This window comes from Musca autumnalis, unplaced genomic scaffold (genome assembly GCF_047663935.1).
Source record: "Musca autumnalis isolate F117 unplaced genomic scaffold, ASM4766393v1 scaffold_5, whole genome shotgun sequence".
Lineage (NCBI taxonomy): Eukaryota > Metazoa > Arthropoda > Insecta > Diptera > Muscidae > Musca > Musca autumnalis.
The window spans coordinates 152882167-152909512 of record NW_027412088.1 but is presented as its reverse complement, the minus strand read 5'-3'; the positions used below and the strand labels follow the sequence as shown (position 1 = coordinate 152909512).

At 36.2% G+C, this 27346-nt stretch overlaps 2 protein-coding genes across 5 annotated transcripts in view; both read right to left on the bottom strand.

The window, feature by feature from the left end:
* The window catches only part of LOC141387295 (matrix metalloproteinase-2-like), a 615190-nt gene extending 592240 nt beyond the window's left edge, over window positions 1-22950 (bottom strand). The window contains exon 1 of the mRNA XM_073956774.1: window positions 15724-22950. The gene's annotated coding sequence lies outside the window, so the exon portion shown is untranslated. The remainder of the gene's footprint in view (window positions 1-15723) is intronic.
* LOC141387296 (matrix metalloproteinase-2-like) overlaps window positions 1-27346 on the bottom strand; it is an 872424-nt gene that overhangs the window by 515955 nt on the left and 329123 nt on the right. The gene's annotated exons all lie outside the window — the stretch shown is intronic.

Below are 27346 nucleotides of genomic sequence, written 5' to 3'. Positions count from 1 at the left end.
CAGCTAACTGAACCATTGATTGTGTTGTGTTTGATAATTTGTGATGCTTGCGCTAACGCAGCGTGTGTGAGTTTGTTTGTGTGCATAAAAAATGTGGTGGTTTTCTGAACGTGGTGGTGGTTTTGAATATGAACGAAAGAAGCTAAAAGAACGATATGAACGATATGATTTACTGAACGATATGAGCTAACTGAATCATTGATTGTTTTGTGTGTGCAAATTTGTGATGCTTGCGCTAACGCAGCTTGTGTAAGTAGATTTTGTGTGTAAAACTAATTATGGTGGTTCTGCTGCTAATTTTGTAAGCAGCAATGTCTTGGCCATCAGGGATCTAAATGAACGACATAAACGAATGTGATAGATACGGATCCCTTCGTTCTTTTCACGGAATCGTTCCTTGGAACCGGTTCGTTCATGAGCGACACAACTCTACCATTACTGCAGTTTTGGAAATATTTGAGTTAAGATTACTTGGAATCCTTGCACTTTAGAATGCGAGGAATATTTTTCTTTCTTTTGGTCCCTTTTTATACCCTCAGCCTTTAGGCTAAGGAGGGTATATACACTTTGATACGATGAAAATGTGCCTCATCGAAATAATGGTTTTAGACCCCAAGTATGTTTGGACGAAATGTGTTTCAGACAATTTGGAGTCGATTGAGCAATGTCCGTCCGTCTGTCTGTCTGTCCTGCTTGCTGGAGCGCACGATAACTCTCGAACGGATGAACCGATTTGGTTCAAATTTTGGCTTTCGTAATATTTTGCCCAAACTTAGTTTAAGTTCGAAGATGGGTCATATCGGTCCACTCCTTCCGGTACCTCCCCCACAAAAGTTCGAAAATGTTCGGAAAATTTGTACGTACGTTAGCTGTTGAAGGGAGTAACCGATATGGTCCATACTTTGCAAATCGTGAAATGTCTACCAGGCTTATATGAGTTTCCAATATGGACTCAATCGGTCCACTCCTTCCGGTACCTCCCACACAAAATTTGGGATAAGTTCAGTTTAGGACCTGCTCTCGAATCGCTTTGATTTTTGTTTTAGAAGCCTCCTATACGGCGGTACAAGTTTCATCAGGGGCAAGTACACACTTCCTGAGAAAATAGCCCCAAAGTTGCAAAATAACCCTATGACACCGTGAGAGGTCAGCCCAAGATAATTCTCGAACGGATCTGCCGATTCGATCCAAAATTTGGCCTTAGTAATATTTTGTCCAAACATAAATTAAGTTCGAAGATAAGCCATATCGGTCCACTCCTTCAGGTACCTCCCCCACAAAAATTAAAAAATTTTCGGAAAAATTGTTCGTACGGTAACTCTTGAAGGGAGTGGCAGAATTGGTCCATACGTTACACATCCTAATATATCTACCAGATATAGAGCAGGTTCAAATATGGACTATATTTAACCACTCCATCTGGTACCTCCCACACAAAATTCACTTTAAGACCTGCAATCGAATCACGTTGATTTTTGTTGAAGCAACTTGCATTCGTTACCTCAATTACGATGGTAAAATTTTTTTCAGGGGCAAGTCCATACTTCTTGAGCTAACAGCCCGAAGGGTGTAAAAACCCCCTATGGTACCATATGTAGTGGCTGGAGATCCACTTCCATTATGGTCAATGTTGATCCATTAAGTATCTCCTCCGCAAAACTTTTGATCTTTAATACTAATCAACATTTTTGTCGGTTCATACATCCACAATTTTTAAAACCCCCCTAATTGTTTCAATATACACAGGCTGAGGGTATATCTCTGTCAGCAAAGCTGACTGATACTTTTTTACTTGTTCCACAAGACTTTAAAATCTCCTACAAAATCTATAAAAAACGACACAACTCTACCATTACTGCAGTTTTGGAAATATTTCAGTTAAGATTACTTGGAATCCTTGCACTTTAGAATGCGAGGAATATTTTTCTTTCTTTTGGTCCCTTTTTCCACAAGACTTTAAAATCTCCTATAAAATCTGATCGTATCAGATCACAATATAATAGAAATTTGTTCGCCCTAAAATTTTATTATAGGTCATAGATTACATCAGAACTCTAAATTATATTCAAACGCCAGGAAGTGACCTATACTATATTATCTGCAAGACAAAATATCACATAAAAACGAAAAGTGCAAATAAGTGCAGGATGTTTCGATGGAAATTGGTAAAAAGAATTCTTCCCTTTTTATCATACGATACACAGCCCAACTCGACCTTACTCACAACTATTTTCATAATTTATTGTGAAAATTGACCCTGAAAAAAATCAACAAATACGGACAAAAAATTTGGCGACACTGAACGTTTTAAAATCATTTCACATACCTTTCATTACAATTACAAAAAGAAAAAAAATATTTAAAAACCGTTGTTTATTTTGGATATTGTAATATTTTAAAAAATAACTTAAATATTGAGAAACAATTTTTCCAAATAGACTCACTTTGACTTGCTTTTATACCCACTTATTACTAAACAAAAAATGTATATGTTTTCATAACTACATGCAGTGGGATCCTAAAAACAAGAGAGTATTTTTTTCAAAACGAACTGACAGTGTTGCGAAATTTTACTGATCTCTTCCAATATCATGATTTCATCCCGGCGAAGGGAATTTTCAATTGGTTTTTTAGTTTTTGAAATCATGATTTTTTAATGAAAACCCGAACTCTTTAAGTATCGAGTATTCTCATGTTAATGAGAATGACACTCACTTTTCGGCTTTCACAAAAAACCAAAACAAAGAATTCATCGAGTTAAAATAACATCACCACAGTTGCCTGTGAACGTTTGTTTTTGGAATTTTGTTTAAAATTCCCCTGCGCGTGCCATCCGCTGTTTTTTGTTTGTTTTGTTTATTGTTTGAAGATTCAATCTCATTGATTGCTTAAGTCTGGAGTATTCCCCCAATGGCTTAACTTTATTATTACTCTCTATTACAGAGAGTAATGTTTTTCAAAACGATTTTTGTCCAGGTGCTTCGGAAATTTGGCCACTTTACTATGTAGCAAAACTTACACGTTTCTTTATAAAAAAGGGCACTGAAAATCGATGTCTTTAAAATTTTTGCAAAAGAAATTTCTCCGAGCAAGAACCAGTAAAATTTAAAATATGAATAACAATTTTAAAAATAAATAACAGGCTGTAAATGATTTCTTGCAAATTTCCAGTGTAAATTCCTAGGCGCTTGTGAGACCAGTGTGTAATATATTAAAATAAATCCTCTGTAACAGGGTTTTTTGGGACTTTCGGACCATTGTCCAAGTAAGAATAGAGAAAAAAATGAACCAATATCGAAGTATGGAGAATAAAATTATTGCGAAGCGTAGTAATAGAGACCACAAAGACTACCAGCCCTATTTTGAATATTTCCATGTGAGCTGTTTCCCATGAGAGCAAATTTTCCTATTCTCTTGATCGCCCTATCCTCAATACAGTGGGAGAAGCAAAAAATGGGGAAGGAATTTCGAAATTTGAAATTAGTTGAACAAAATTATTATAGCATACTTTAGGGAGCTTTCACCTTGTTTTACAAGAAAAAAAGGCATACAATAATAATAATGCTTACTTTTTGAATTGGGTGGATAGTATACATACAATTTACCCAAATTCAAAATTCAACGACACATAGCAGTGGAAAAAGGTTTGGTTTGTTTCGCAAACACTTTCGTCGAAGTTGTGTTAGGTTGCCAAAGAAAAACTTCTCATTGAAGTTTTTTCTTTGTTCACCTTTATACTTCGAGCTGACGATTGATGTTTGGGTATAAAAAGTTTCTTGTTGAAGAAGTTATTGAAAAATAACTTCGGTGGAGAATATCCACAAACAAGAAACAAGGGAACTGATGAGATCCAATGGCGTGGATCGAAACTAGTCTTCCCTGCCTCCCCCTTGGCGAACAATGACAAACTTTTTCCACTAATAAATCAGTTGTTTTAAAATAATAAAACAACCAGAATGGGATTAAGCCAGACTATTTTGAAAAAAAAAAATTGTATTAGATATCCCAATAAAAAACGACGCCACCAATATTCGATTTGAGAAACACTGGAACCGTTTGTATGGTTGGCTGCGACAAGCTACCAACGACATTTTGTTATGTGAATTCGTCGAAATTCAACGACACATAGCAGTGGAAAAAGGTTTGGTTTGTTCCGCAAACACGTTTTTTATTTGTTCACCTTTATACTTCAAGCTGACGATTGATATTTGGGTATAAAAAGTTTCTTGTTGAAGAAGTTATTGAGAAATAACTTCGGTGGAGAATATCCACAAACATGAAACAAGGGAACTGATGAGATTCAGTGGCGTGGATCGAAACTAGTCTTCCCTGCCTTACCCCTTGGCGAACAATGCCAACCTTTTTCCGCTAATAAATTAGTTGTTTTAAAATAATAAAACAACAACAATTGAAAAAACAATATTAAAATTCTAGAACATTTTAATCAAGGAGAGGAGATTTTTCCCACAAAAATACAACAAATTCTCCCACAATTATATATTGAGAATACATCCTTTTTTCGCATGTGAACAAAATTACAATTCGAGCTTCATTCAGAATGAGGGGATATGCGCATTCAGAATAGGGCTTTACATGTATTAAAAACGGAAAATAAACTGTAATTTTGTGCGGAGGATGTATGACGGAGTTGCCCTTACTGAATGAGGGGATATGGGAAAAAATTCTCACAAAATTTTATTCAGAATACGAAAATGTGGGAGAAGGAAAAACTCCGCATCTCCCACGTATTCAGAATAGGGCTTTACATGTATTAACAACGGAAAATAAACTGTAATTTTGTGCGGAGGATGTATGACGGAGTTGCCCTTAATATTGCGCATTTCGAAGTCTATATGTCGGGAAGTCTTGGCTTCTCTGATAAAACCAATTCTACTGTTGCTATCATGTTCACAAGAACTATCCGCTATTAACATTTTAACACTATCCTAAAATTAGCCAGCTTATATAATTTCAACGCAATCCGAGAAGTCAAATCAACTTTTCACATTTCAACACGATGCGAGAAGAGGCCTCAAACAAATAAATATACAAAATTGTTATTATTAAATTTTCGCTGTTATACTCGAAATACTGTTTTCCTCCAAAAGGTAGGCCAAAGGACATGGTAACGTCAAGGAGAACGCCGTTGCAGTAAAGCATGCAATGTGCATATGACTAATTACAAAACATTAAATGACAAATACAGCTGAAAGCTGAATTACGACAATACGGGGACGACGACGACGATGACAGAACAACAACAACAACAAATTCCAGCAAACAAAGATGTTCAAATGAGAAAGAAGACGGCGGGGAAAGTCGGCGGAAAATGTTAATGATGCATTAGCTTAAGCTAGTGTCTCTGTTTTAAATGTCATATGCTGAAGTGGTGATATCTTCTTTTTTGTTGTTGGTGTGCAGGATATACAGGATAGATTCCTACAATAGGATGGCATGATAAAGACGAAGGGCTTAATTGCTTACAAGACAAACAGACACACGAATGTATGTGTTTCTCAGTGGTTCCTATTTTTAGGTTCTGATCTAGTATCCAGTACTGCTGTGCTGCGGTACTCTCTAGCTTAGTAAACGACCAACCAAGCGTGCCGTATTTGTTTAGTGTAAGAGACTGTAAATCCTTTAAACATACATGAAAGTAACTCAAGAGACAAACAGACAGCCAGCCAGGCATACAGACAAATACTTAGGCTACTACTTATGCCTATCACTGGCGAAGAAGATTCGTTGCATACTTTTTGTTTTGTTTTACATGTTGTTGTCTTTGTATGTGCTGTTATGGCCATAGTTCAAGCATATCCAAGGAATTCATATTCCAAACTTATGTTGGGGTTAAGCAGAAGTAACAGAACATCAACGACAACAACGACAATATACCGGTAGGCAGCACGAGGAACAGCTAAAACCGGAATAAGTAGTCATTGTGACACACAGAGTCTCATGTGTATTTAAGGCTTAACCATATCCGTTATTTCTACAACAGACAAGCAGTCAGGCAGGCAGGATGAGCAAGACAGTAGCAGCAGCAACAACAGCAGACTGTGGGAGCTAAACGTGTGCCACCAGCAAGCAAGCCAGTGCTACGAGACAAGCGACAAATAGGAAATTTATGGTCTTTTAAGATCCCCAGAAATTATGCCATACATCAATTCGTAAAACAAATTGTGCTGACGCCACTGCCACTGTTTGGCGTAATAGCGGTCTAACCGATGGTGTGGCAAGATAAATAACTCTCATTGCATGTCTGAAGAAAAATACACAGAAGAAGAAGAAGGAGTAGCTGTGGTAAAATTCAGGATACCCAACGATTTGCAGAAAATTTGCATTTATTCTCTCCCGCTCGCTCTGTGTCTCTTGCTCGCTTGCTTGTATCTTATTGGACTATGTCATTTGTCAAAGATTATAAGCACAGCTAATTTTCACTAACTTGGCAGGAGGCTTCTTTACAGGCTTATTTTATTGCTTCAACGACATGTATAAATTCTAGAAGAGGAAAAAAAGAACAAGTTAAAATATGTTTATTTTTTGGTGCTTTCGCAAAAATAAACATTTTTAGAAATTTGATATTTCGAAACATTTTTCTTTTTCAAATTACAAGTGTAGAAAAACATCTTATTTTACCGAAAAAGAAAAAACAAAACAGCAACGACACAAGACATAACCAAAAAATCTGTTGCGAATTTGCCCCCGAGCCATGAAATTGAAAACCAATTTTTTGCATGAACAAATATTGGGATCATGTTATCATTCAGAAGCAGACCATATCTGATTGCATTAACTTGTTAATTTATTGAACCGAGGGAATTAAATGAGATTATTCCACTGGCAATCTATTTCAGATATGTATCGAATCGAAGTTATTAAATCAATATTAGGTTTCTCTACAATGGTTAACACAGTTTAAAAATCAATCGGTGTTAGAATGTTTTCTTTCTTCTTCTCTTCTTGGTGTTGTAGAAAATGTTGAAGGCTTTTGTTAAGATAGTTAATTTAACAAATTATGAAAGGAGTCATTAAAAAACTAATTTTGAAATAAATGGAACTTCCACTCCGATTATTCTGCTTAAGTTTGCCAATGTAAGGTCCGTATCAATGGCACACTTGCACATTTAGATTTGAATTAAAATTAACAAAACTAATAAATAGAAAAGTTTCTGAATTGCATTCGTTTTGCCCGATTAAAATTAAAATAATTGGAAGCAATAATATTGCTCTAATTATTTAGTAGACTTTGAGTCTGGTAGTAGTGGAAGGTAAAACCAAGTCGATTCTATTCTACACTAAAAAAATCTGTGGAAGTTGCCAAGTTGGTTTGGGACCTTCCAAAAGCAAAGCGTGAATTTTAAAGTAGAAAATCCCATATTTACAATGATGCAAATAAGGTTGGCGTAGCAGGTAATACATCCCATTTTTTATTTTTATTTTTTTTTTTTTTTTGAAATCACGCTACAGGTCGGATAGTCACGAAATTTTTAGGGTTAATGGGGGTCCAGGAGGGGAAGACGACTACTGATTCTTGTGATGGCCGGGTAATATTCAGGGTTCGGAATGGGAAAAAACTTATTTCAAAGCGAATATCTCTGCTTCTATAAGTGGCATATCAAAAGCAAAACCTGGCAAGGAAAGTAGAAAATATCACATTTACAACGATGTAAAGTAGGTTGTTGTAGGTGGTCTGACTATGAAAGTAGAAAATCCCATTTTTAAAATGATGCAAAGTAGGTTGGCGTAGGTGGTCAAGTAACTGCGATATCGGAGATGTCGGTAATGCATCCCATTTCCATTTTTTGTAGCAATTTTGATAAGATCGTCATGAAATTTTGGTGGTTAATAGAGCTCTCAGAGAGAAAGAACTATATTGATTTTGGTGATGGTCCGATAACATTCAAGACTCGGAATGGACAAAAAACTTATGGGGACAAAAAATTAAGGTTTTATTCACATGCGAATGTATCCGCATTTAGTAGTCGTATTCCAAAAGGAAAAGTCAGTCAATGGAAGACGAAAATAGCACCTTTATTATGATGCAAAATAGGTTGGCACCCATCCAACTTTCCAATTTTTTTATTTGAATGAGTATGACGAGTATCTCAGCTTTGGTTGAATACGTTTCAACAACGAAGACATTCTAAGCTTTAAAATGGTCCCAATCGCGTTACCAAAATTGGTGAAATGCTTGTGATGTTGAATAAGACGCTGGAATATCCCATTTTCCAATTTATGGAATTTTATTTCAATGACAGACATATCTGCTTCTGTTGGACATATGCCAAGAAGGGTGCTTGATAATGAATCTAAACCATCTGAGCTTTAAATTAATACAAAATGTGGCATTGATGGTAAAATATCAGAGTTATTGCAAAAAGCGCTAAGCTTTCACAATTTTAATATTTTGAAGTTTTTAGTTTAATGACAAATACCTCTGCTTCTATTTGGTGTATTAAAGACATGTAAAGTGCTAATCAGGAAGACCAGCATAGTCTCCCTTGTCCCGTATGGGATGTTGTGGAACAATGTTAAAAATATATGTCGACAGTAGTCAATTATAAAATTTAATATTAATTATTTTGATTCAGTTCGCCTTAAGTCATTTGTTACAAAATTCAGATAGGCGAAAACTTTAGTATATCCGTAAAAGAAATGTTAACGAGTGAAAAGCTTATGCACAGGGGCAGTGGTGTAGGGTATCACATAGTCGGCCCCGTTCCGACTGTGGCCTTTGTTCACTTGTTTTTTTCATCAACAAAATCAGTAGTTTCTTTCCTTCCGGGACCACCATCAATACCAAAAAATTGTTGACGATTCGTTCAAAATCGCGACCTGTAGCGTGATTACAAAGTCTAGGTGGACAGACGGACGGACACACATAGCCAGATCGACTCCGTTCGTCTAAACGTTCATTTTGGTATATGCGTTACAAACTTTTTGGCCAAAACCAACTTATAATACCCTCCCCACATGGTGGTGTAGGGTATAAAAATCAATGAACACAATACCTTTTATAGTTTCCGAGAAATAGCTATTTCTTTTTGTAGAAATTTGCAAAAATGACGTTTTTTCCTTTAGGAGGACGCCACGCCACTTCCACACCCCACAATAGTTTGATCTAATTTTTTGATTTCCTTGGTTTCAATATGTTTACTATCGAATCTCATGTAGAGATAAAAAATAGGAGACGACAAAAAATTTGGTTTTTGGCCAGTAAAATCGTTTTTGTGAACCACTGTGCTGGGTTTCTTTAAAGCCCTAAACACATCCAACGTTTGAGTAAAGTTTTGTGTCATTTCTGGTAGAAGAGTAAAGAAAAATTGAAACTTGGCAGCACTTTGTCTTTTATTCATCTACCAGAATGACACAAAACTTTATTCAAACGTTGGATGTGTTTACAGCTTAAATGGCCATTTTTGTTATCTATTTATTTTCGACGTATTTACTTCTTAAAGAAAACATAAAATTAGAGTCATTAGGATAAAAGATAGAAATCAATAAATTCGAAAAAAAAAAAACAAAGAGGTGTAGCGATTAGTTTTTTTTGCGATCTTGTACATAAAATTGTTAAAATTATTATTTTTATTGCAGTGCACGGTGCGCCTTAACTAATTTTAAATGGAAGGTGCTTACACCTGGGAAGTTTTTGCAGATTCTGAAACTACAATGTTCATAGATGAGAAATATCAAGAAACAAAAAAATCGCCGGACGAATTTTCAAATAAAACCCTATTTATGTTCACATTTTTAGGGGTTCTTTAGGCTTTCACGATTTTGGTTGGAAACCGCGAGTCCTATGTAAATGGACCTAACAAGATTGACCTTTAGAATATTTTCGTAGGCTTTACCGTTTTTGAGATATAGAAGTTCAAATTGAGACAAAGCACTGACTGTATCGCCACCTTATAAAACAATATCATGCTCAGTGCGCCTTAACTAACTTTTGATGAAAACCGCTTACACATGGGAAGATTTCGCGGATTCTGAAACAGCAATGTTCATAGATAAGAAAAATAAAAAAGCAGAAAAAAATCGCCGGAGGGATTTTTAAATAAATCGCGATCAAAATTCACAATTTAATGTTTTTTTTAGGTTTTCACGATTTTGCTTGGAAACCGCAAGTCGTAGCGAAATGAGCCTAAAGAAAATGTTGTAGCAGTGAAAATTCTCTACAAGACTGACCTTCAGGTTTTTTCGTAGGTTTCACCATTTTCGAGATATAGAGGTTCAGTTAAATTTTTTAGGTTTTTATCTCAAGTCTTCAAGATTTTGCTTGGAAACGACAAGTCATATCAAAATGTGACTAAAGAAAACGTTGAAGCTGTGAAAATTCTCTACAACATTGGATGATTTATTTTTTCCTAGGTTGTACCATTTTCAAGATATATAAGTTTATTTGGGAAATAGCAGTAATGGCATTGTTTTATAAGGAGGCGATACAGTCAGTGCATTGTCTCAATTTGAACTTCTTTTTCCCCAAAAAGGTAAAACCTAAGAAAATATTATAAAGGTCAGTCTTATGGAGAATTTTCACAGCTACAACATTTTCTTTAGGCCCATTTACATAGGATTCGCAGTTTCCAAGCAAAATCGTGAAAATCTAAAGAAACCCTAAAAATGTGAACTTAAATCGCGATTTATTTAAAAATCCCTCCGGCGATTTTTTTTTTTGTTTCTTGATATTTCTCATCTATGAGCATTGTAGTTTCAGAATCGGCAACAACTTCCCAGGTGTAAGCACCTTCCATTTAAATTTGGTTAAGGCACACCGTGAGTGTTTTATTTAACTTGCTTTGTTTCCGTTTTAGTTCAAATCTAGTAACTCATTTTTAGCACAGTTACAGTTGACCAATGGAACTAAAACTTTGAACACTTTTCAGCTTTGGATGACAATACATGAACATGAAACCAAAACCAATATGGGTCCATTTTTTCCCATAGTCCTTATATAAAGTACCAACCGATTTCAGGTATTTTGAGGATTTTATCCTGATTTTTAGCTCGAATTGGCTGAAAATTAGCATCTGGAGTTCGCAATGGTACAGAAACATCCCCACCAAAAATTGTGGACATAAGTCTAGGCTTTGGTACAGCCTAGACTCGATTTCAGCCATTTTTCGGCCTAAATTTGGCTGTTATTTGGTTATGTGGTTCTCTCAAAAGTATATTTACTAAAAATTTATAAATAAAAATTATTTAAAAAATTAAGTTACAGTGTTTTATTTAAAAAACAAGACAACTATTTTTCTCTTAGCCTCAATAAGTGTATTTTTCTTTATGATGGAATCTCTAAAATAAAACGCTTGCATTTATATTAAAAATGTGACGATATTAAACGGCAAGCTTTTTTTAGAGATTCCATCATGAAGAAGAATGTATTTATTGAGGCTAAACGAATAATTATTTTCTAGTTTTTAAATAAAGCACTGTAACTTAATTTGTTTAATATTTTTTTATTTGTTGGTATATTTTCGAAATGAGCTTATTATTAATAACTATTAATATAATTTTTGGTTCCCAACACATGTTAAGTTACATTTTTTTTTTCCAAAAAATTTCAAAACAAATTTAAGCCAGCAATTCCAAATATAACATAAAATCTCTTCTCTTTATTACACAGTACAACAAAATTGAACTTGTTTTTAAAATTACAGGAATCCCCACACAGATTATGCAAGTAGACCGAAAAAAAGAAGACACGTGAATCGGCGTTTTGAAAGTTTACGTCGGGAAGTAACCTAAATAGGCGTGGCAAGTTCCGCCCATTTGTACAGCTTTTGAAATATTCGACATCAGATTCCTTGGAATCCTTGCATTTTAGGTATAAAGTATCTTTGGCAATATTATTGACAACAATGCGGGGTATCTTTTTATGAATAAAAATTAACCCTCATGCGAGTCACTAAACGGGTCTTTTTGGTCTCTTTTTTAAAAAACTTTTAAAAACTCCTTTAAAATGTGATCTTATCAGATCAAAATATTCTACAAAATAATTTGCCATAAAACATTACTATAGGTCCCCGAATACACCAAAACTCTAAATCGTACCTAAACGCCAGGAATCTGGCAAAAGTAAAATCACGTATTAGGGTTAATTTTGTACTTTATCTGAAGTTATTAAGTTTTGTCCCACAAAACTTCATTCTAGATAGAGGACGTCAAAGACAAAAATAGTCTCCATCAAATGTCAATACTCGTATAAGTCGCCAAATAAATGAAATATGTATTTGCAATATATATCAATACAACTATATACATCAAGTTTACCAACAAAACACCCAAACATATTTTGAATATATATGTTTCGTTCTTTTTTCTAGTTTATGCTTGAAAGTAACATGAAATTTAGTTTTAGACGAAAGATGTTAAAAGAGGGAATATTCTACACAAAATTTCACTGTAAGTCCCAGAACAAGTAAAATATTTTGTTAAGAAAATGACGTTACAAAATTAAATGTTTTTGACAGAATTATTTGTTAAACTTATAGACTCTTAATTAAAATTTATTCCATACTGAGTCAAAATCTCCTAAAATACTTCACTTTTTGGGGATTGTGTCAAAAGAAGTAATGTTCCAAATCAAATTTCATTATGAGTCTCTGAACAAAAAAAAAAAAAATTTGTAGCTATAATATTTAACAACTCCAGAAGCTTTCGAATTTTATATATGATTTAGTACCATATTCTACCGTTTTTATTCACATTTTCGTTATCTGAGGTTACAAAATATATTTTATTGAAGTTTTTCAAAATAAATTCTTTCAGAAGATTATGTGTGCTCGATCCAAACTGTTTTTGAAATATCTATGGTGCATATATATAGGGAAAATATTGATAACCCAGATCGGACTTTGTAAAATTGCATATTTTAGTACTATATACTAAAATAACGTCATCAGGTCAGTCATAGTCATAGGTTCCTGATATTGTATGTGAAAATGCGGGGATAGTCTAAGGCTATTGTCCAGTGAATATATCTGACATACGAGTCCTAACATCCATGATTTTGGCATGGTCCTAAATACTATAATGGTGTCAACTACCCCTGCTCTGATAAAGTATACCTTCTGGCATATGTTGGTTCCGTCTCCATTGCATTTTATTTTGTAAACAATGTTGCACTTATCTTCCTTTTTAACTTTAGATTTTGTTTTACTGAAAAGACTGTTAACGTTGTTGCTCGTTTTTAGGGCTAACTGGTAGTCGTCCTTATTGTATATATTGGAGGTCTTCAACCTTTCCGAAAAGCCAGGTATATAAGTTATTGATTTGTATACTTTTTCTTTCTTGTCTTCTTTTTGTGCTTTTTGTTTTTCCGTTGTATATTTTATTAATTCTTCTATGGTTTTGTGCGGAAAATCGTTTTTGTATAAAATGTTATATATTTTTTGCTCATTTACTGCATGGAAACTCTCGTCGCTTATACTTAATACCCGATTAATAAAGTTTGTAGCGGTGTTTATCTTGACTCGTCGTGGATGCTTAGAATAGAAATTTATTAGACGTCCTGTTGCTGTGGGTTTTTGATACTAATCAAGTGATAGTTTGTTTCCTTGTCGAATTATAAATTGAATGTTTTTGTCAAAATAATTCAGTTTGTTTAGTGTGTTGTCAATTTCAGTTTTTTTCACTATGCAGAAAATATCGTCTACGTACTTCGTTATTAATTTCGGCTTATCTGTCAGTTTATCTATTACAGCGTCCAATAATTCCTCCATTACGATGTCCGCAATGATCGGTGACGCAGGCGATCCCATTGGTAGTCCTTTTTTCGTCTCGTACATTTTGTCATCATATAAAAAATATCTTGAATCTTTTATACAAAGAGTAAATATTTCTAAGAACAAATCTTTCGGTATGTTTGTGTGTTCGCTAATAAAATTCCATTTTTCTGATATAGTCCTTATTGCCAAATTTATCGGAACACTCGGAAATAAAGACAGAGATTAGTAAAACAACTAGTTTATTAGTGGAAAAGATTTGGCATTGTTCGCCAAGGGGTATGGCAGGAAATACTATAGTTTCGATTCTCGCCACATTTTCGTCGGAGTTGTGTGAGGTTGCCAAGGAAAAACTTCTCATTGAACTTTTTTCTTTGCTTACCTTTATACTTCGAGCTGACGATTCATGTTTGGGTATAACAAGTTTTTTGTTGAAGAAGTTATTGAAAAATAACTTCGGTGGAGAATATCCACAAACAAAAAACAAGGGAACTGATGAGATTCTGTGGCGAGAATCGAAACTATAGTATTCCCTGCCTCACCCCTTGTCGAACAATGCCAAATCTTTTCCAAATCTTTTTTACTAATAAACTAGTTGTTTTAAAATATTAAAACAACAACAATGGGATTAAGCCAGACTATTTTGAAAAAACAAAATTGCAAACGCTATCCCCCCCCCCCCAAAAAAAAACGCCGCAATGTTTCTAAACAAATTTATTCAAAAAATATTGGGTGTTTTGTTGGCAAAATTGATGTATACATTTTCTTGGTATATACTGTAAATACATATTTCATTTAATCGGCGACTTATATTGAAATTTGATGGAGAATATTTTTGTCTTTGATGTCTTTTATCTAAAATGAAGTTTTGTGGGACAAAACTTAATAAACTCAGATAAATTACAACAATAACCCTAAAACGTGATTTTACTTTTGGCAGATTCCTGGAGTTTAGGTACGATTTAGAGTTTTCGCGTATTCGGGGACCTATAGTAAAATTGTATGATAAATAATTTTGTAGAATATTTTGATCTGATACGATCACATTTCAAAGGAGTTTTTAAACGTTTTTTAAAAAAAGGGACAAAAAGACCCTTTTAGTGACTCGCATGACGGGGTAATTTTTTTCATAAAAAGATACCCCGCATTGTTGCCAGTAATATTGCCAAAGACACTTTATACTAAATTGCAAGAATTCCAAGGAATCTGATGTCGAATATTTCAAAACCTGTAGAAACGGGCGGAACTTGCCATGCCTACTTAGGCTACTTCCCGACGTAAACTTTCAAAACCCCGATACATGTGTCTTCTTTTTTCGGCCTTCTTTTATAATCTAGCTGAATTATCTTGTAATTATTTTTTGTAATGTACAGTGTAATTAAATTTTTAAATTTTTATTTTCAAGAATTTCCAAAACCAATTTATGCCAGCAATTCCAAGCTTAGCATAAAATCTCTTCACTTTGTTATTAACCAAAATTAAGTTGTTGAAACATTTTCTTTTAAGACTTTCCAGACAGATGAAGAAAAAAAGAAACAAGAAAACAAATTCCAAGAAGAAGCAATATAAATTTTTAATTATACAAGAGTTTTGAGGCACATTAAGGAGATATTAAATTTACAAGATTTTCACTTATAATCTGTTGTGATAATGTGTTAATTTTTGTGGAGAAGAATATTGGTGGTTTAGCAGAAAAATACCTAGAAAATACCTAGAGTTTTTTTTTTAAATAACAATAAGAACTGAAAGTTGGCAATAAATACAACAAAATACAAAATGCTTAAGGCTGTTGATGGAAATTTTGGAAGATAAAATTTGGCCTGGATGATGAAAATGTAATGAAAATTATCATCTGTTTAGAAGATTGTCTAAATAACTGTTAAAGATATGTTGTTTCCGTGAATGAATGCATAACTTTTTTGAAAGACAAAAATACATACACAGACACACTTATATTTATACACAAATATCTATAAATATTCATATAAATATTTACCTTTTAGATTTGTGCGGGATGAGAAGGAATACCAAACACACATTTTGATGGAGATGTTTTGATATTTGAAGTAGTTATAAGCCGGCTTGATGTGGCTTATTGAAATGTTCTGCAGCCATAATACTCTATTGTTGAGTTAGGTCTTTTGTTTTCTTTGTAGGTATCACTGTTTGCCATTTGTTATGTTTCTTTTGATGCTTCTTAAATTTCGTTTAAATTTTAACTATTCGTTGTATTACGAATCAAGGAGGCAAGTGGTAATGGTGGTGGTGATAAGGTATATCAATTGTAAGGATGTTTAGGAGATTATTAGGTTTAGGCTTCAGTGGTGTAAGGCATGGCATTTGTGTTACTATTAACGGCTTAAAGCCCCAAGGCATCTTAAATTCTTTGTTAATTCTAATGCTAGGCATATTTCAATTCATTGGCAATTTCATTACACTTTTTTTTTAAACAAACAGATTTGTTTTGCGTTTTTGTCTTTAAGGCACTGAACTTTTTTTGTTGCAGCTAAAAAACAATATTTGAAATCAAAACACATGCTCACAATTCAAATAAAAAATTTGCTGTATTTTTTCACACGTTTATCAGTCAGTTAACCAAGCAAGCAAATCAAAAACCCTTTGTTATAATGGTCAGGGTTGTTGAGATCGACTGCTAGGCGCACACACACAGACACTGTGATGACACCCAATAACACACTTTAGGCTCTCTCTCCCAACCTTTGAATCAAAATTCTAAACGGCAACTGAATTTGGAGTAACCAATGCACTGGTATTTAATGAATAAATTAGCCACAGGCAAAGTACCACAGTGTCCGGCATTGATCCCCCGGCCGCCGTTAGCTGTGTAGTGACAATGATGGCCGCAGCAGCCAAAATGCAAGCCAGCAGACAACACTCAACATTGAACACCAAGTGACGAACTAACTAACGAACGAACGATGATGACAACAAACCCACAACCAGCACGAATGCAAAGCAGAGACAGCCAGCAGCAGGCAGCTTGAAATAAAATCATCGTGGTAGTCATCGTCGTCGTTGTTGCTTAGATGGAAGATGGAAATGTCTTTGGCAAATTAGGAACACTTGTGCGTGCATTTGTCTGCTAGGGTTTGGTTTTGGAGAAACGATTCTCAAATCCCAACTAGAATCGTTGGGTCGGTTACAACAACAACAAAGTTCGCCCAAGAAAACGACGAAGGCAAACAAACAACAGGCTTCTTGCAATGTTATCGTGCTCCCTATTTGAGTCATCATTATCATCATCGGTCGGTCTTAGCCTTATTGCCTGGATGGATAGCTGGCTGGCTGGCTGGTTGACTGACTGACTAACTGGCTGGGTATGTGCAGCAGCACAACTCTTTCGTTTTTCTTTCTTTTTGCTTTTTGCAGTGGCAGTCTAACGTCCGCTTCCGTTGGCCTTTGTTAGCTGTCTGCTCCAGAAATTCCTGAACACATTGGCATAAGGCCCAACACAGCAAGCAGGCAGGCAGGCAAGCAAAGCTGCAGTCACTAATTTACTGATGATGGCTGCCGCGTTGTGGATATTTAGACCAGAGAATTTTACACTCACTCCTTAGCGCATGCTCTCGCTGATGGGATCCACAAAGGGTTCTCTTAGTTTCGTTACGAACCAAGAAGCTAACAAGGGCTATTGACTGCTCCAGTTTATTTCTTCGGGACAATGAGCGCCACACTGCAGATTTATGTGTATTAGTGAGACCAACAAACAAAGTGGGTTATTTATGTATTTTCACCAGAAAGCACACAGAGGAGGGTTGGAAGCTTCTTTTACTTTGCTACGCTTTGTGGGTGACAATGTGAATGCTATTGCCCATCAACAGAAGAAAGGCCCTGAAGCAGCTTTTTGGTATATGCCAGGGGTTAAATCGTACAAATACTACCATCAAAAGAGAACCACAATCTCGCAGATAAAAGCTTTCTATTCTCCTTTTGTTATCTTACATACGTTGGCACTTCCCCTCCTAAAGTATAAGAGTTTTTTCTCCACTGAATCCTGAGGATGTGGTTTAAACGAAGATTATTTAGCTGTTATTTTTTGCAAACCACTGTTGCTTCTGGGTTGCCTTATGCTTACAACAAACGTTGGCATTTCTTTTTGTTTGCTGTTGAAGTTTTGTCATTCGGCCGTAACATATTTTTGTGCCTGGGCACAAGTGCGGCTGAAGCATTTTGTCAGACTCGCCATATGTACTGTGACATTTACATATCTCAATTTATTTTATAACATATCATCATCATACATTTCATTACCCTTACTGTAATGCTGTTATGTATTAGGATCTCAGCAGTTGCCACTAAGTCATTTACAGACCAATAGTTTGTAAAGAAGATTTTACCCATGGATTTTGTTTGTAGTTTGGTTTTTTTAATGTTAAACAAAATTTCTGTAATAATATCATTACATTTAAACACTCCTAACTTTGGCGTTCCTCTTTTATGTTAGCCCCACAAATGTTGAGAGTTTAGATGCTGTTACAAGTCCATATTTCTGTTGTTAAGGCGGCATATCATATAAATGTTAGTTAATTGACTGGAAAATGTTAGCTTCTTCACCTCTTTAATGTTTGTTCTCGTATGTTATATAGAGTCAAGGTTCAAACCAAAAATATGTTTTGATTTGAATAAAAAAGAATTTTTCATTATTTAAAATATACCCAGTTAATAAGGCCTTTGTGATTATATCAATTAATGACTATCTGCACTTGGGCCAATACAATTGTAACTAAAAATGTATCACTCGATAAATCAGACTGGAGATCTATTCTGAATATCAAATAGCTCAGCAATGTGATCTATTCTGTATCTGCCCTTCTTATAATTGTTCCACAAACATCCCATATCATTTTCATTTTTTTTTCATTTTTGCCCAAGGCCATGTTTATTGATAAAATTCCTTAAAACTAACAGTATGGCTTACTGAATAATCATTAATAATTAAACATATAGCTTTTCGCCACATACATATTCTGTACTATCTGACGCTGCAAAGATAATCTCGACAGCAAAACATCTTACATTACAAGTGTATTATAACAGTCATTAAATTAAATATGCTCCAAAAAATTCAATTATTAAAAACGAGCGAATTCAAAAATTTTATGAACTTAAACTAGAGACTTACAAACTAATACTTATAACTACTTATATCTACTATTTACAATATTTACAAGAGGCAACACGTATGTATCACTGCGCAGTGTTGTACACTGTATCAGTGATATCATACGTGTTGTATCGCCGATGGTAAAATAATAGACGATTGTCTATATATAATATCCCCTTACTGTCTAGTAAGGGTATAGCGGCTGGTGGCAAATGCTTTCTGGATCTCAACATTTGTTCATCATATGTACAAGTAAGCGACTCCGCAACAACCGAGTTCTCCAGTAATTCACTTCTTTCAATAAACCGTTTGGCGGCTTTCATCATAAAGACGTCAACTCTGTCAAAGCTAGCCCTCTCATATATAGTTCTACAAGAAGTAGACTTGTAGGAACCATTAACAAGAAAACATTTTCGTAGGCCAAGGCACGAGCGCAGAATACGTCGTTCCCATACACGTAGCCTCTCCATCTGGTGAGAGGAAACCCCAAACCAGATTGCAAAGGCATACGCTACAACCGGTCTAATAACTTGACGGTAAATTAGCAATTTCACTTCTTGGGAGAGTCCTCCTCGCATGCGCATAAGCCCATGATAACTGAAATAAATTCGTTTTGCCCTTTCTAAAATATGGTCAATATGTCTTACAAAGTTGAAGTTTGCATTAATTACGACTCCTAGGTATTTAATGCTGTCAGCTAGGCGTATATTTTCTCCTCCTATATTGAGAACTGGAAAGTAACTATTGAAATTTGGGTAAACAGTACCTGGCTTTCCTTTTATAAGGACAGCCGAGCATTTAGCTGTATTTATTTTAAGGCCCCACTTTTCAAAGAACCTGAAAAGCTCACCTAAAAAGTCGTTGGCTCTGTGCGTTATCGTGCTTGCTCTTGGGCCGGTAAAGGCTACCAGGACATCATCTGCATAGGAAAGTAGCAAGTCTCCCGGGGGCGGATCCGGAATATCACTGACAAATATATTGTATAAGAGGGGCCCCAAGATAGAACCTTGGGGCACACCTGCAGATACCGGCCTACGGGTGGATATATGTTCTCCAACCCTTACGCTAAAATGGCGGCCCCTCAGGAAACTCGCCACCATCCTGCACAAATGAGCATCGACTCCGAAGTTTTGCAGTTTGTATAACAAACCATTGTGCCATACGGAGTCGAATGCCCTGGCAAGGTCAATGCTAACAGCAATTGTACCACGCCTTCTATCTAATCCTCTTATCACATGCGTAGCAAAGGCAGCTAGTGCATGTGATGTTGAGTGCCCAGGTCTAAAGGCAAACTGATTATCCTTTAAAATTCTTTTGTCCTCGACAATTATCCTTAGCCTATTCATTATAAATGATTCCAGCAATTTGCCAAACGCAGATAATAATGATATAGGACGATAATTGCCGCATTCCTCAGGGTTCGACCCCCTTTTGAAAATTGGCACTAGCATGGCCTCTTTCCAAGCTTTTGGAAAATATGCTAAATTGAGGCAGTGATTAAATAATATCGCTAAGAAAGCAAATATTGTATCACCTGCCTTTTTCAGAGCCACATCTGGGATCTGGTCAATTCCGCTAGATTTCTTACCTGGTCTCCTAGCTAAGGCCTTCCCTACTGCGTCTGCCCTTATGAAGCCACCTTGGTTCCATATACTGGTGTCATCAACTTCGATACCATCAGCGGAGAATGTGTCGCTAAAGTACACCACAGGGGACCGACTTTCCATCCCCTCCACTGCCCTATTAACTGAGCTAGCAAAGGAGTAGTCAGTCGGCCCACTAGTGGGCTGCAACACACCCTGGACATAGTCTGCCAAAGCCTCTGCCTTGAGTCTGTCATCTATTATACGTGTACCAGATGAGTCACGTAGAGTCCCTACAGGTTCCCGAACTTGCAGGCCTGCTGCCATCTTAACTCTGTGATAAGTTTTACTGTTTACCCTAATATTTTCTAAATATTCCTTAAAACGGTCATGCTGGAAAATTTTTATACAATCCTCGATAATGCGATCGAGGTTGCGAATATCCGCTCTGAGAATTGCATGTCTCTCAGGGTTCCCTGATCTACGTAGAGTGCGACAAAGTCTTCTTCTCTCACGCATAAAATTTATTATTCTAATTGGTAGATCTTCGAGAGATCCCGGTCTACACCTCTTTTTGGGAACCGCAACCTCTATCGCATTACGGAAGACCGTACTTAGTTCCTCGATACATCTGTCTATTTCCTCAACCGAGACATTCCTATTCACTGGTAAGCAGCAGCCTACAAGACCCTGACGTAAATCTCCCTTAAACCGTGTTATGTTTATTCGGTTAAAATTTAAAAATGTGCGCCTTTCACATGTTTCTAATTGACCAACGGCTAAATCTATTTCAAGGGCTCTGTGATCTGATTCATAGTCAAGAGCTCTAACTATGTTTCCTCCATCCACAGATGGAAGGCCTGGGGTTCTCAAAAAAAGTCAATATATGACCCTGAATTACCAGCAGGTCTGGTTGGGATATCCGTCCTGCAAGCGTCGAAAAATGGATTTTCTGAGAGATAGTCAACTAGTATTCTACCTCTCCTATTTGCTTCTGTACCGCCCCATAATTGGTGCTTTGCATTTAGGTCAGCCCCAACCAGAACTTCACCTCTACTATACATTTCGGTCACAGCATCAAGATCGCTAACCTGGAATGTGTCTTGGGGGCGGAGGTATAGAGAGATGAAGACTATCGAGGAGCCATCCCCCCTCCACACCCTCACACCACAAGCTTCAATATTTCCAGTTTCTAAGGCTATTCTCTCAGAAGGATAAATATCTTTAACCAGGACTGCCGTACCACCCCCACGTCGGTCGCCCTCCCTAAATTGCCAAAAGCATTTGTATCCCTCAAAAGATATGTTACGAGAAGCTGGAAGCTTATGCTCAGCTAGTAGCAACACATCGGGCTTTCTCTCATTAATAAAATTTTTTAAGAAATATCTCCTAGTTATTGAAACCGAGGAGTTTACATTCAAAAAGATACACCTAATTAAACGCAACATTGGAAGCAGAAAAAATCATCCATGCGGATAAAGCGGCCTCAACACCGGCTGTAGCCATTATTTTCTGAAAAGTCGGGCCGAAAGACCTGGCAGTAGAATACTTTTCTTCAAACCCATTTCCAAAAAATTCTGTAATTTTTTGGAAATTATCCCCTCCCATATTGGGCGAAAGTTCAGTATGAACACGGGGTTGTGGTCTAGCAGGGCGTGCAGGGGGTGCACGTCCAAGACTGGCAGCGGCATATGAGATGTCGTTGCGAAGGCCAGCTAATCGCGCTGAATTGGCTTCAGCTTTAGCTTTTGCGCTTGCCTGCTCCCTTGCCTTTCTGGCTAATATAGCAAGGCGTTTGGGACAATCCTTCGCGCAAGCAGGATGTCCTTTTATATCACAATTGGCACAAGCACATGGTTCTGCCGGTTTTTTGACTACTAGTCCTGTAGAGGGATCTTCTACATCTATTAAAATTTCTTTATCTTTTGGTGGGATGGTACAATTGTCCTTCTCATGAGACAATCCACATCTTACACAGCGGGAAGGCATGGTGCAATTGTTAGCAACATGTCCAAACCGCTGGCAGTTGAAACACTGGGTAATCCCGCTACCCTTGTCTTTACGAATAATGACATTATTCGTAAAAATTTTTTTACTTTTATATACATTTTCTATGTCTGACGATCTTGCCAGACGAAGGATCCATTTCTTGTAGGAAATGGGTTGTAAACCGACTACTTCAACCTTGAAATCTAGTTGCTTGAAGAAGTTTTCCACCTCTGCCTTGGTCCAAACGTTATCCAAACCCACTATTACCAAGGAATATGGCAACAATGGCTTTGGAGTGTGGGTATGAAATTTATACCCCGCTTGGGCTAACAAACTCCTAGCAATACCATAATTGTCTAGACCTCTAACTTTGACAGAAAGGACGCCCTGACGAATAATTTTAACATCCAACTCACCTGGAGAAATCGACTGCTGCAAGGTGATGCTGACGTCCCTGGAAGTCACGTCATATATTGTGAATGATGGCATTGATGATTTGCCACCACCCGCCTTCTTATTTTGATTAACAACATTTTGAGTTGTATTAAAAGTCTTCTCTGCTGCTGGAGCTGTTGCTGCTGCCTTCGCTGCTACTGAAGCCGCTGATTTCATTGCAGTAGTTTTTGATTTGGTCTTCTTCTTTACTTCCGTCCATGAAGAGGAAGCATCGGCGTCATTATTGCTGGGGATAGCTAATTTTGCAGATCCCTCGTTGGGTGCTGTCGGCGTCACAACACCATTATCTTCTTCTTCCATTGCATCACTACCAGGGTCTTCGGCTGCCCTGATAGGAGAGTCATCCTTCTCAGAAGTGCCGTCCGCACTTGCATTACATTGACATGAATTTTTCATGGCACGCATTTCTACCGCTAATTGCTTATTAGCTTCTTCTAGCTGCTCAATTCGAAGGAGAGCATTTTTTAGCTGGATAAGTGTTTCTTCCAGCGTAATAGTTTGGTATGGTGAACCGGCACCGCCTCGCCGTTTCTTCGCCTTCTTCTTCTTCACATCAACCTCTATGTTGTCGGTTGAGACCTCGGAATCGAAATTTTCCGAGTTATGTGTCAACAGCACATCATCGACATAATACTTCTGCTTGGAAGATTGACTCCTTGCAGATGCTTCTCCGTCGGCATTTTGCGTTGAATTAAACGCTATATTGCTAACGTTTCCGTCCGCCATCATAGATTTGCCGCCGTCAAAAATGGTGGTAGCCGGCACTGGTTTGCTAGCGGGGGTTGTAATTCCCGCCAGCAGTGTTGAGTTGTTGTTTTCTATAACAACCACCTCTCGTTCAACTGGTTATTGTGCATAAACAGCAAAAATTGGTTTTTGCTGCCTTCTATGCGGTTCTCACTCCTTACACGTAACCGCAAGAAAATTGTCACTATTCACGCTTTTTGCGTCAGAGATAATTTTGTTTTCAATCTTTTGAGATAAAAGTCACTGGGCACTTGTTATTTTTTTACCACTTTTTCCACTGTTTCACTTCACTAGAGAGGTGTTTACTTCACAAGATCACAAAGCACAATACATCCCATATCAATGAGTGCACCCCGATTCATATTTGCTCAATGATATGGGACCTACAGTTTATCGTCGAGTCCGAACGGTGGAGGTATTTTGCCCTTCTTAGTACATAATAAGATTTTGGACAATCAGAGGAGAAGAAGTATTATACGGAAAAGAGACCATGTTGATGTATCAATGTATAATACATCAAGCAGATTTAAACTAACCACGGACGCCGGAAAATACAACATTGACGTATAATGGAATTTTAACTACTTTGGAACCGCCACCAAAAGAACAAATAACATAAGTTTTGCAATAAGAAGAAGAATTAGAATTGCTGTTAGATGCTTGACAGTTCAGATAAATGTCATGTAAAACGCTAATGCTACCCGTGCTGTTATATAGCTTAGAAGCCTACCACTTGCGGCGTACACATGAAATAACACCCCAAACGGAAATAAAAATGGACCCCAATGTTTGCAGCTTTTTTTCAATTTGAAAAATGGCCCCAATACAAAAGGACCCCAAACTAGGAAATTTACGCCCCAAAATATCATTGGGGCCAAAATGCATTTTTGAAATTGGGGTGCATTTGGCAAATGCAATATCACCCCAAACACCGAATATACAATTAGGCGCCAAACTATACATTTACGCCCCAAAATATATATTCACTTAAATTTGGGGTGTATTTGAAAAAGTATCTTTAAAGATATTCATACAATAGTTTGTAATTGATGGATATGCTTTTTTATAAATTTAACATAAAACTTTCCCCCAGAATTTTGTCAGTATCGGTACACGCCTTTATATAGCCTCCATAGAACGGTACATCCCGATTTTCGGTATTTTGAAGGTTTTACCTTCATTATCACACCGAAATGGCTGAAATTTGGTACTTAGTCTACGTTGGTGGTATAAAACTTTCCCCCAGAACTTTGTCGGTATCGGTCCATCCTTCATATAGCCCCCATAGAACGGTACCTCCCGATTTTCGGTATTTTGAACGTTGTGGCCTCAATATTCCACAGAAATGGCTGATATTTGGTATTTAGACTTCGTTGGGGGTACTCAAACTTCCCCTTTAAATTTGTCGGTATAGGTCCACGCCTTCATATAGCCCCCATGGAAAGGTACCTCCCAATTTTCCGTATTTTGAAGGTTGTGGCTTCAATATTCCACCAAAATGGCTGAAATTTGGTATTTAGTCTTCAATGTATTTTAAAACTGTTCGCCAGAAATTTGTCTGTACAGATCCACGCTTTCATATTGCCCCATTTCCGACTAAAATTCGTCGGTATAGGTCCACGTTTCGATATAGCCCCCTTAGAACGGTACCTCCCGATTTTCGTAATACTGAAGATTGTGATGTCAATATCCCACCGAAATGGCTGTTGTATTAGTATTCCAAGAGTTATAAAATATTCCAGAAGAGTATTATCAGTATAGGTCCACGTCTTCCTATATCCCCATAGAAGCGTACTTCTTGATTTTCGGTATTTTTTAAGTTTTAGTCACATTCTCTTACCGAAATATAGGAAATTTGGTATTTAGTCTTCTTTGAGTCTAAAAACTTTCCTTCAGAAATTTGTCGGTATAGATCGACGTATAGATCGACGTTTAGAACGTTGCCTCACATTGTTTTACCGAAATTGCGGAAATTTAGTATTTAGTCTTCTTCATACACGAAAGGAAACTAATTATTCCATTTTACTTCAATACAACTTGTGGTGGAGGGTATAACAAGTTCGGCCCGGCCGAACTTAACGCCAAAAATCGCGCGATTTTTTACAAAAATATGTTCACAGTTTTAGAAAATACAAAGTTTTTGTAATAAATTCCAAATAATTTTATAAAACCAAAAAGCGCCGCAGGCGAAAATAAATTTGAAAAAAATTTGCTCGATTTTTTACAAAAATATTTTTACCATTTTACTAGATACAAAGTTTTTCTAAAAAATTTCAGATACTTTTATAAAAACGAAAAGCGCCGCAGGCCAAAATATTTTTGACAAAATCGCGCCATTTTCTACAAAGATGTTTTCACAATTTTAGAAAATACAACGTTTTTCTAACAAATTGCAAATAGCTTTATAAAACTGAAAAACGCCGCAGGCGAAAATATTTTTTTTACACATAAAAAAAAATCCCGATATCTGACAAATTCAGATATAATTTCATTTTTAAATAATTTTATGATATCTTGAAGATTTTGTGGAGACTTCGGTATTGTTTCGCACTTAAGCCTTCTCAAATGTACAATTCAGCTTATATTCTAACTTCTTCTCTAAAATTTATAACAGTTCATTGATCAATAGAAAATAACGGATAATTAAAAAAAAAATTGAAATTAATAAAAAAATCTTTTAGAGTTATGTCCGGTTTTTTGTAGTTATGTCCGCTTTGCTTTACGGACATAACTCCGCACGAATTTCGGGACTTATGTCCGGGTACAGTCTTTTTTTTTTGTTTGTTCTTGATAAAATTTATGAAATTACACCCTCATTTTTGTCGTTTTATTCATAATAATTTTCGAAAATTCACCCCAATTTGTTTTTTCTGTCAAACACTGGATTGCATTTGGGCCCTAAAAATGTGCAAAAAGTCCTCAATGAAAAATGCAATTAGACCCCAATATTACTTAGACCCCAATTTGATTTTCAAATTTTCGATTTACTTGTTGTGAAGACAGTAGATGCGGACGAATTCAAAGTTAAATTTTTGAGTTTCTTTTTTTATTTTTGGTATTTTTAGAAATTTAGATACAGTTTTTAACCGAAATAGTTGTTTGTTTATTTTTATTTTTTTTTATTTTATTTAAAAAATATTTATTTTATTGTTGTAAAATAATTCAGATAAATCTCGGGTTTTGTTGTTATACCCTACACCACTATGTGGGGAGGGTATTATAAGTTGGTTTTGCCAAAAAAGTTTGTAACGCATCGAAATAATGGTCGTGGACCCATACTTATATATACCAAAATGAATGTCTCGACGAGCTGAGTCGATCTGGCTATGTGTGTCCGTCAGTCCGTCCGTCTGTCCATCTAAACCTTGTAATCACGCTACAGGTCGCAATTTTAATCGGATCGTCACGAAATTTTGGATGTTGATGGGGGTCCCGGAGGGGAAGAAGCCTATTGATTTTGGTGATGGATAATATTTAGGGGTCGGAATGGGCAAAAAACTTATGTGGATAAAAAGACAACGTTTTTTCCAAAGCGAATATCTCAGCTTCTATACGGGGTATACCAAAAGCAAAACCTGACAATAAAAGTAGAAAATATCACCTTTCTAATGATGTAAAGTAGGTTCTCGTAGGTGATCAAACAACGAAGATATCACAATAGTCGCAATTAAAACAAATTTTCATTTTTGCGATTTTAATTATAATGACGAATATCACAG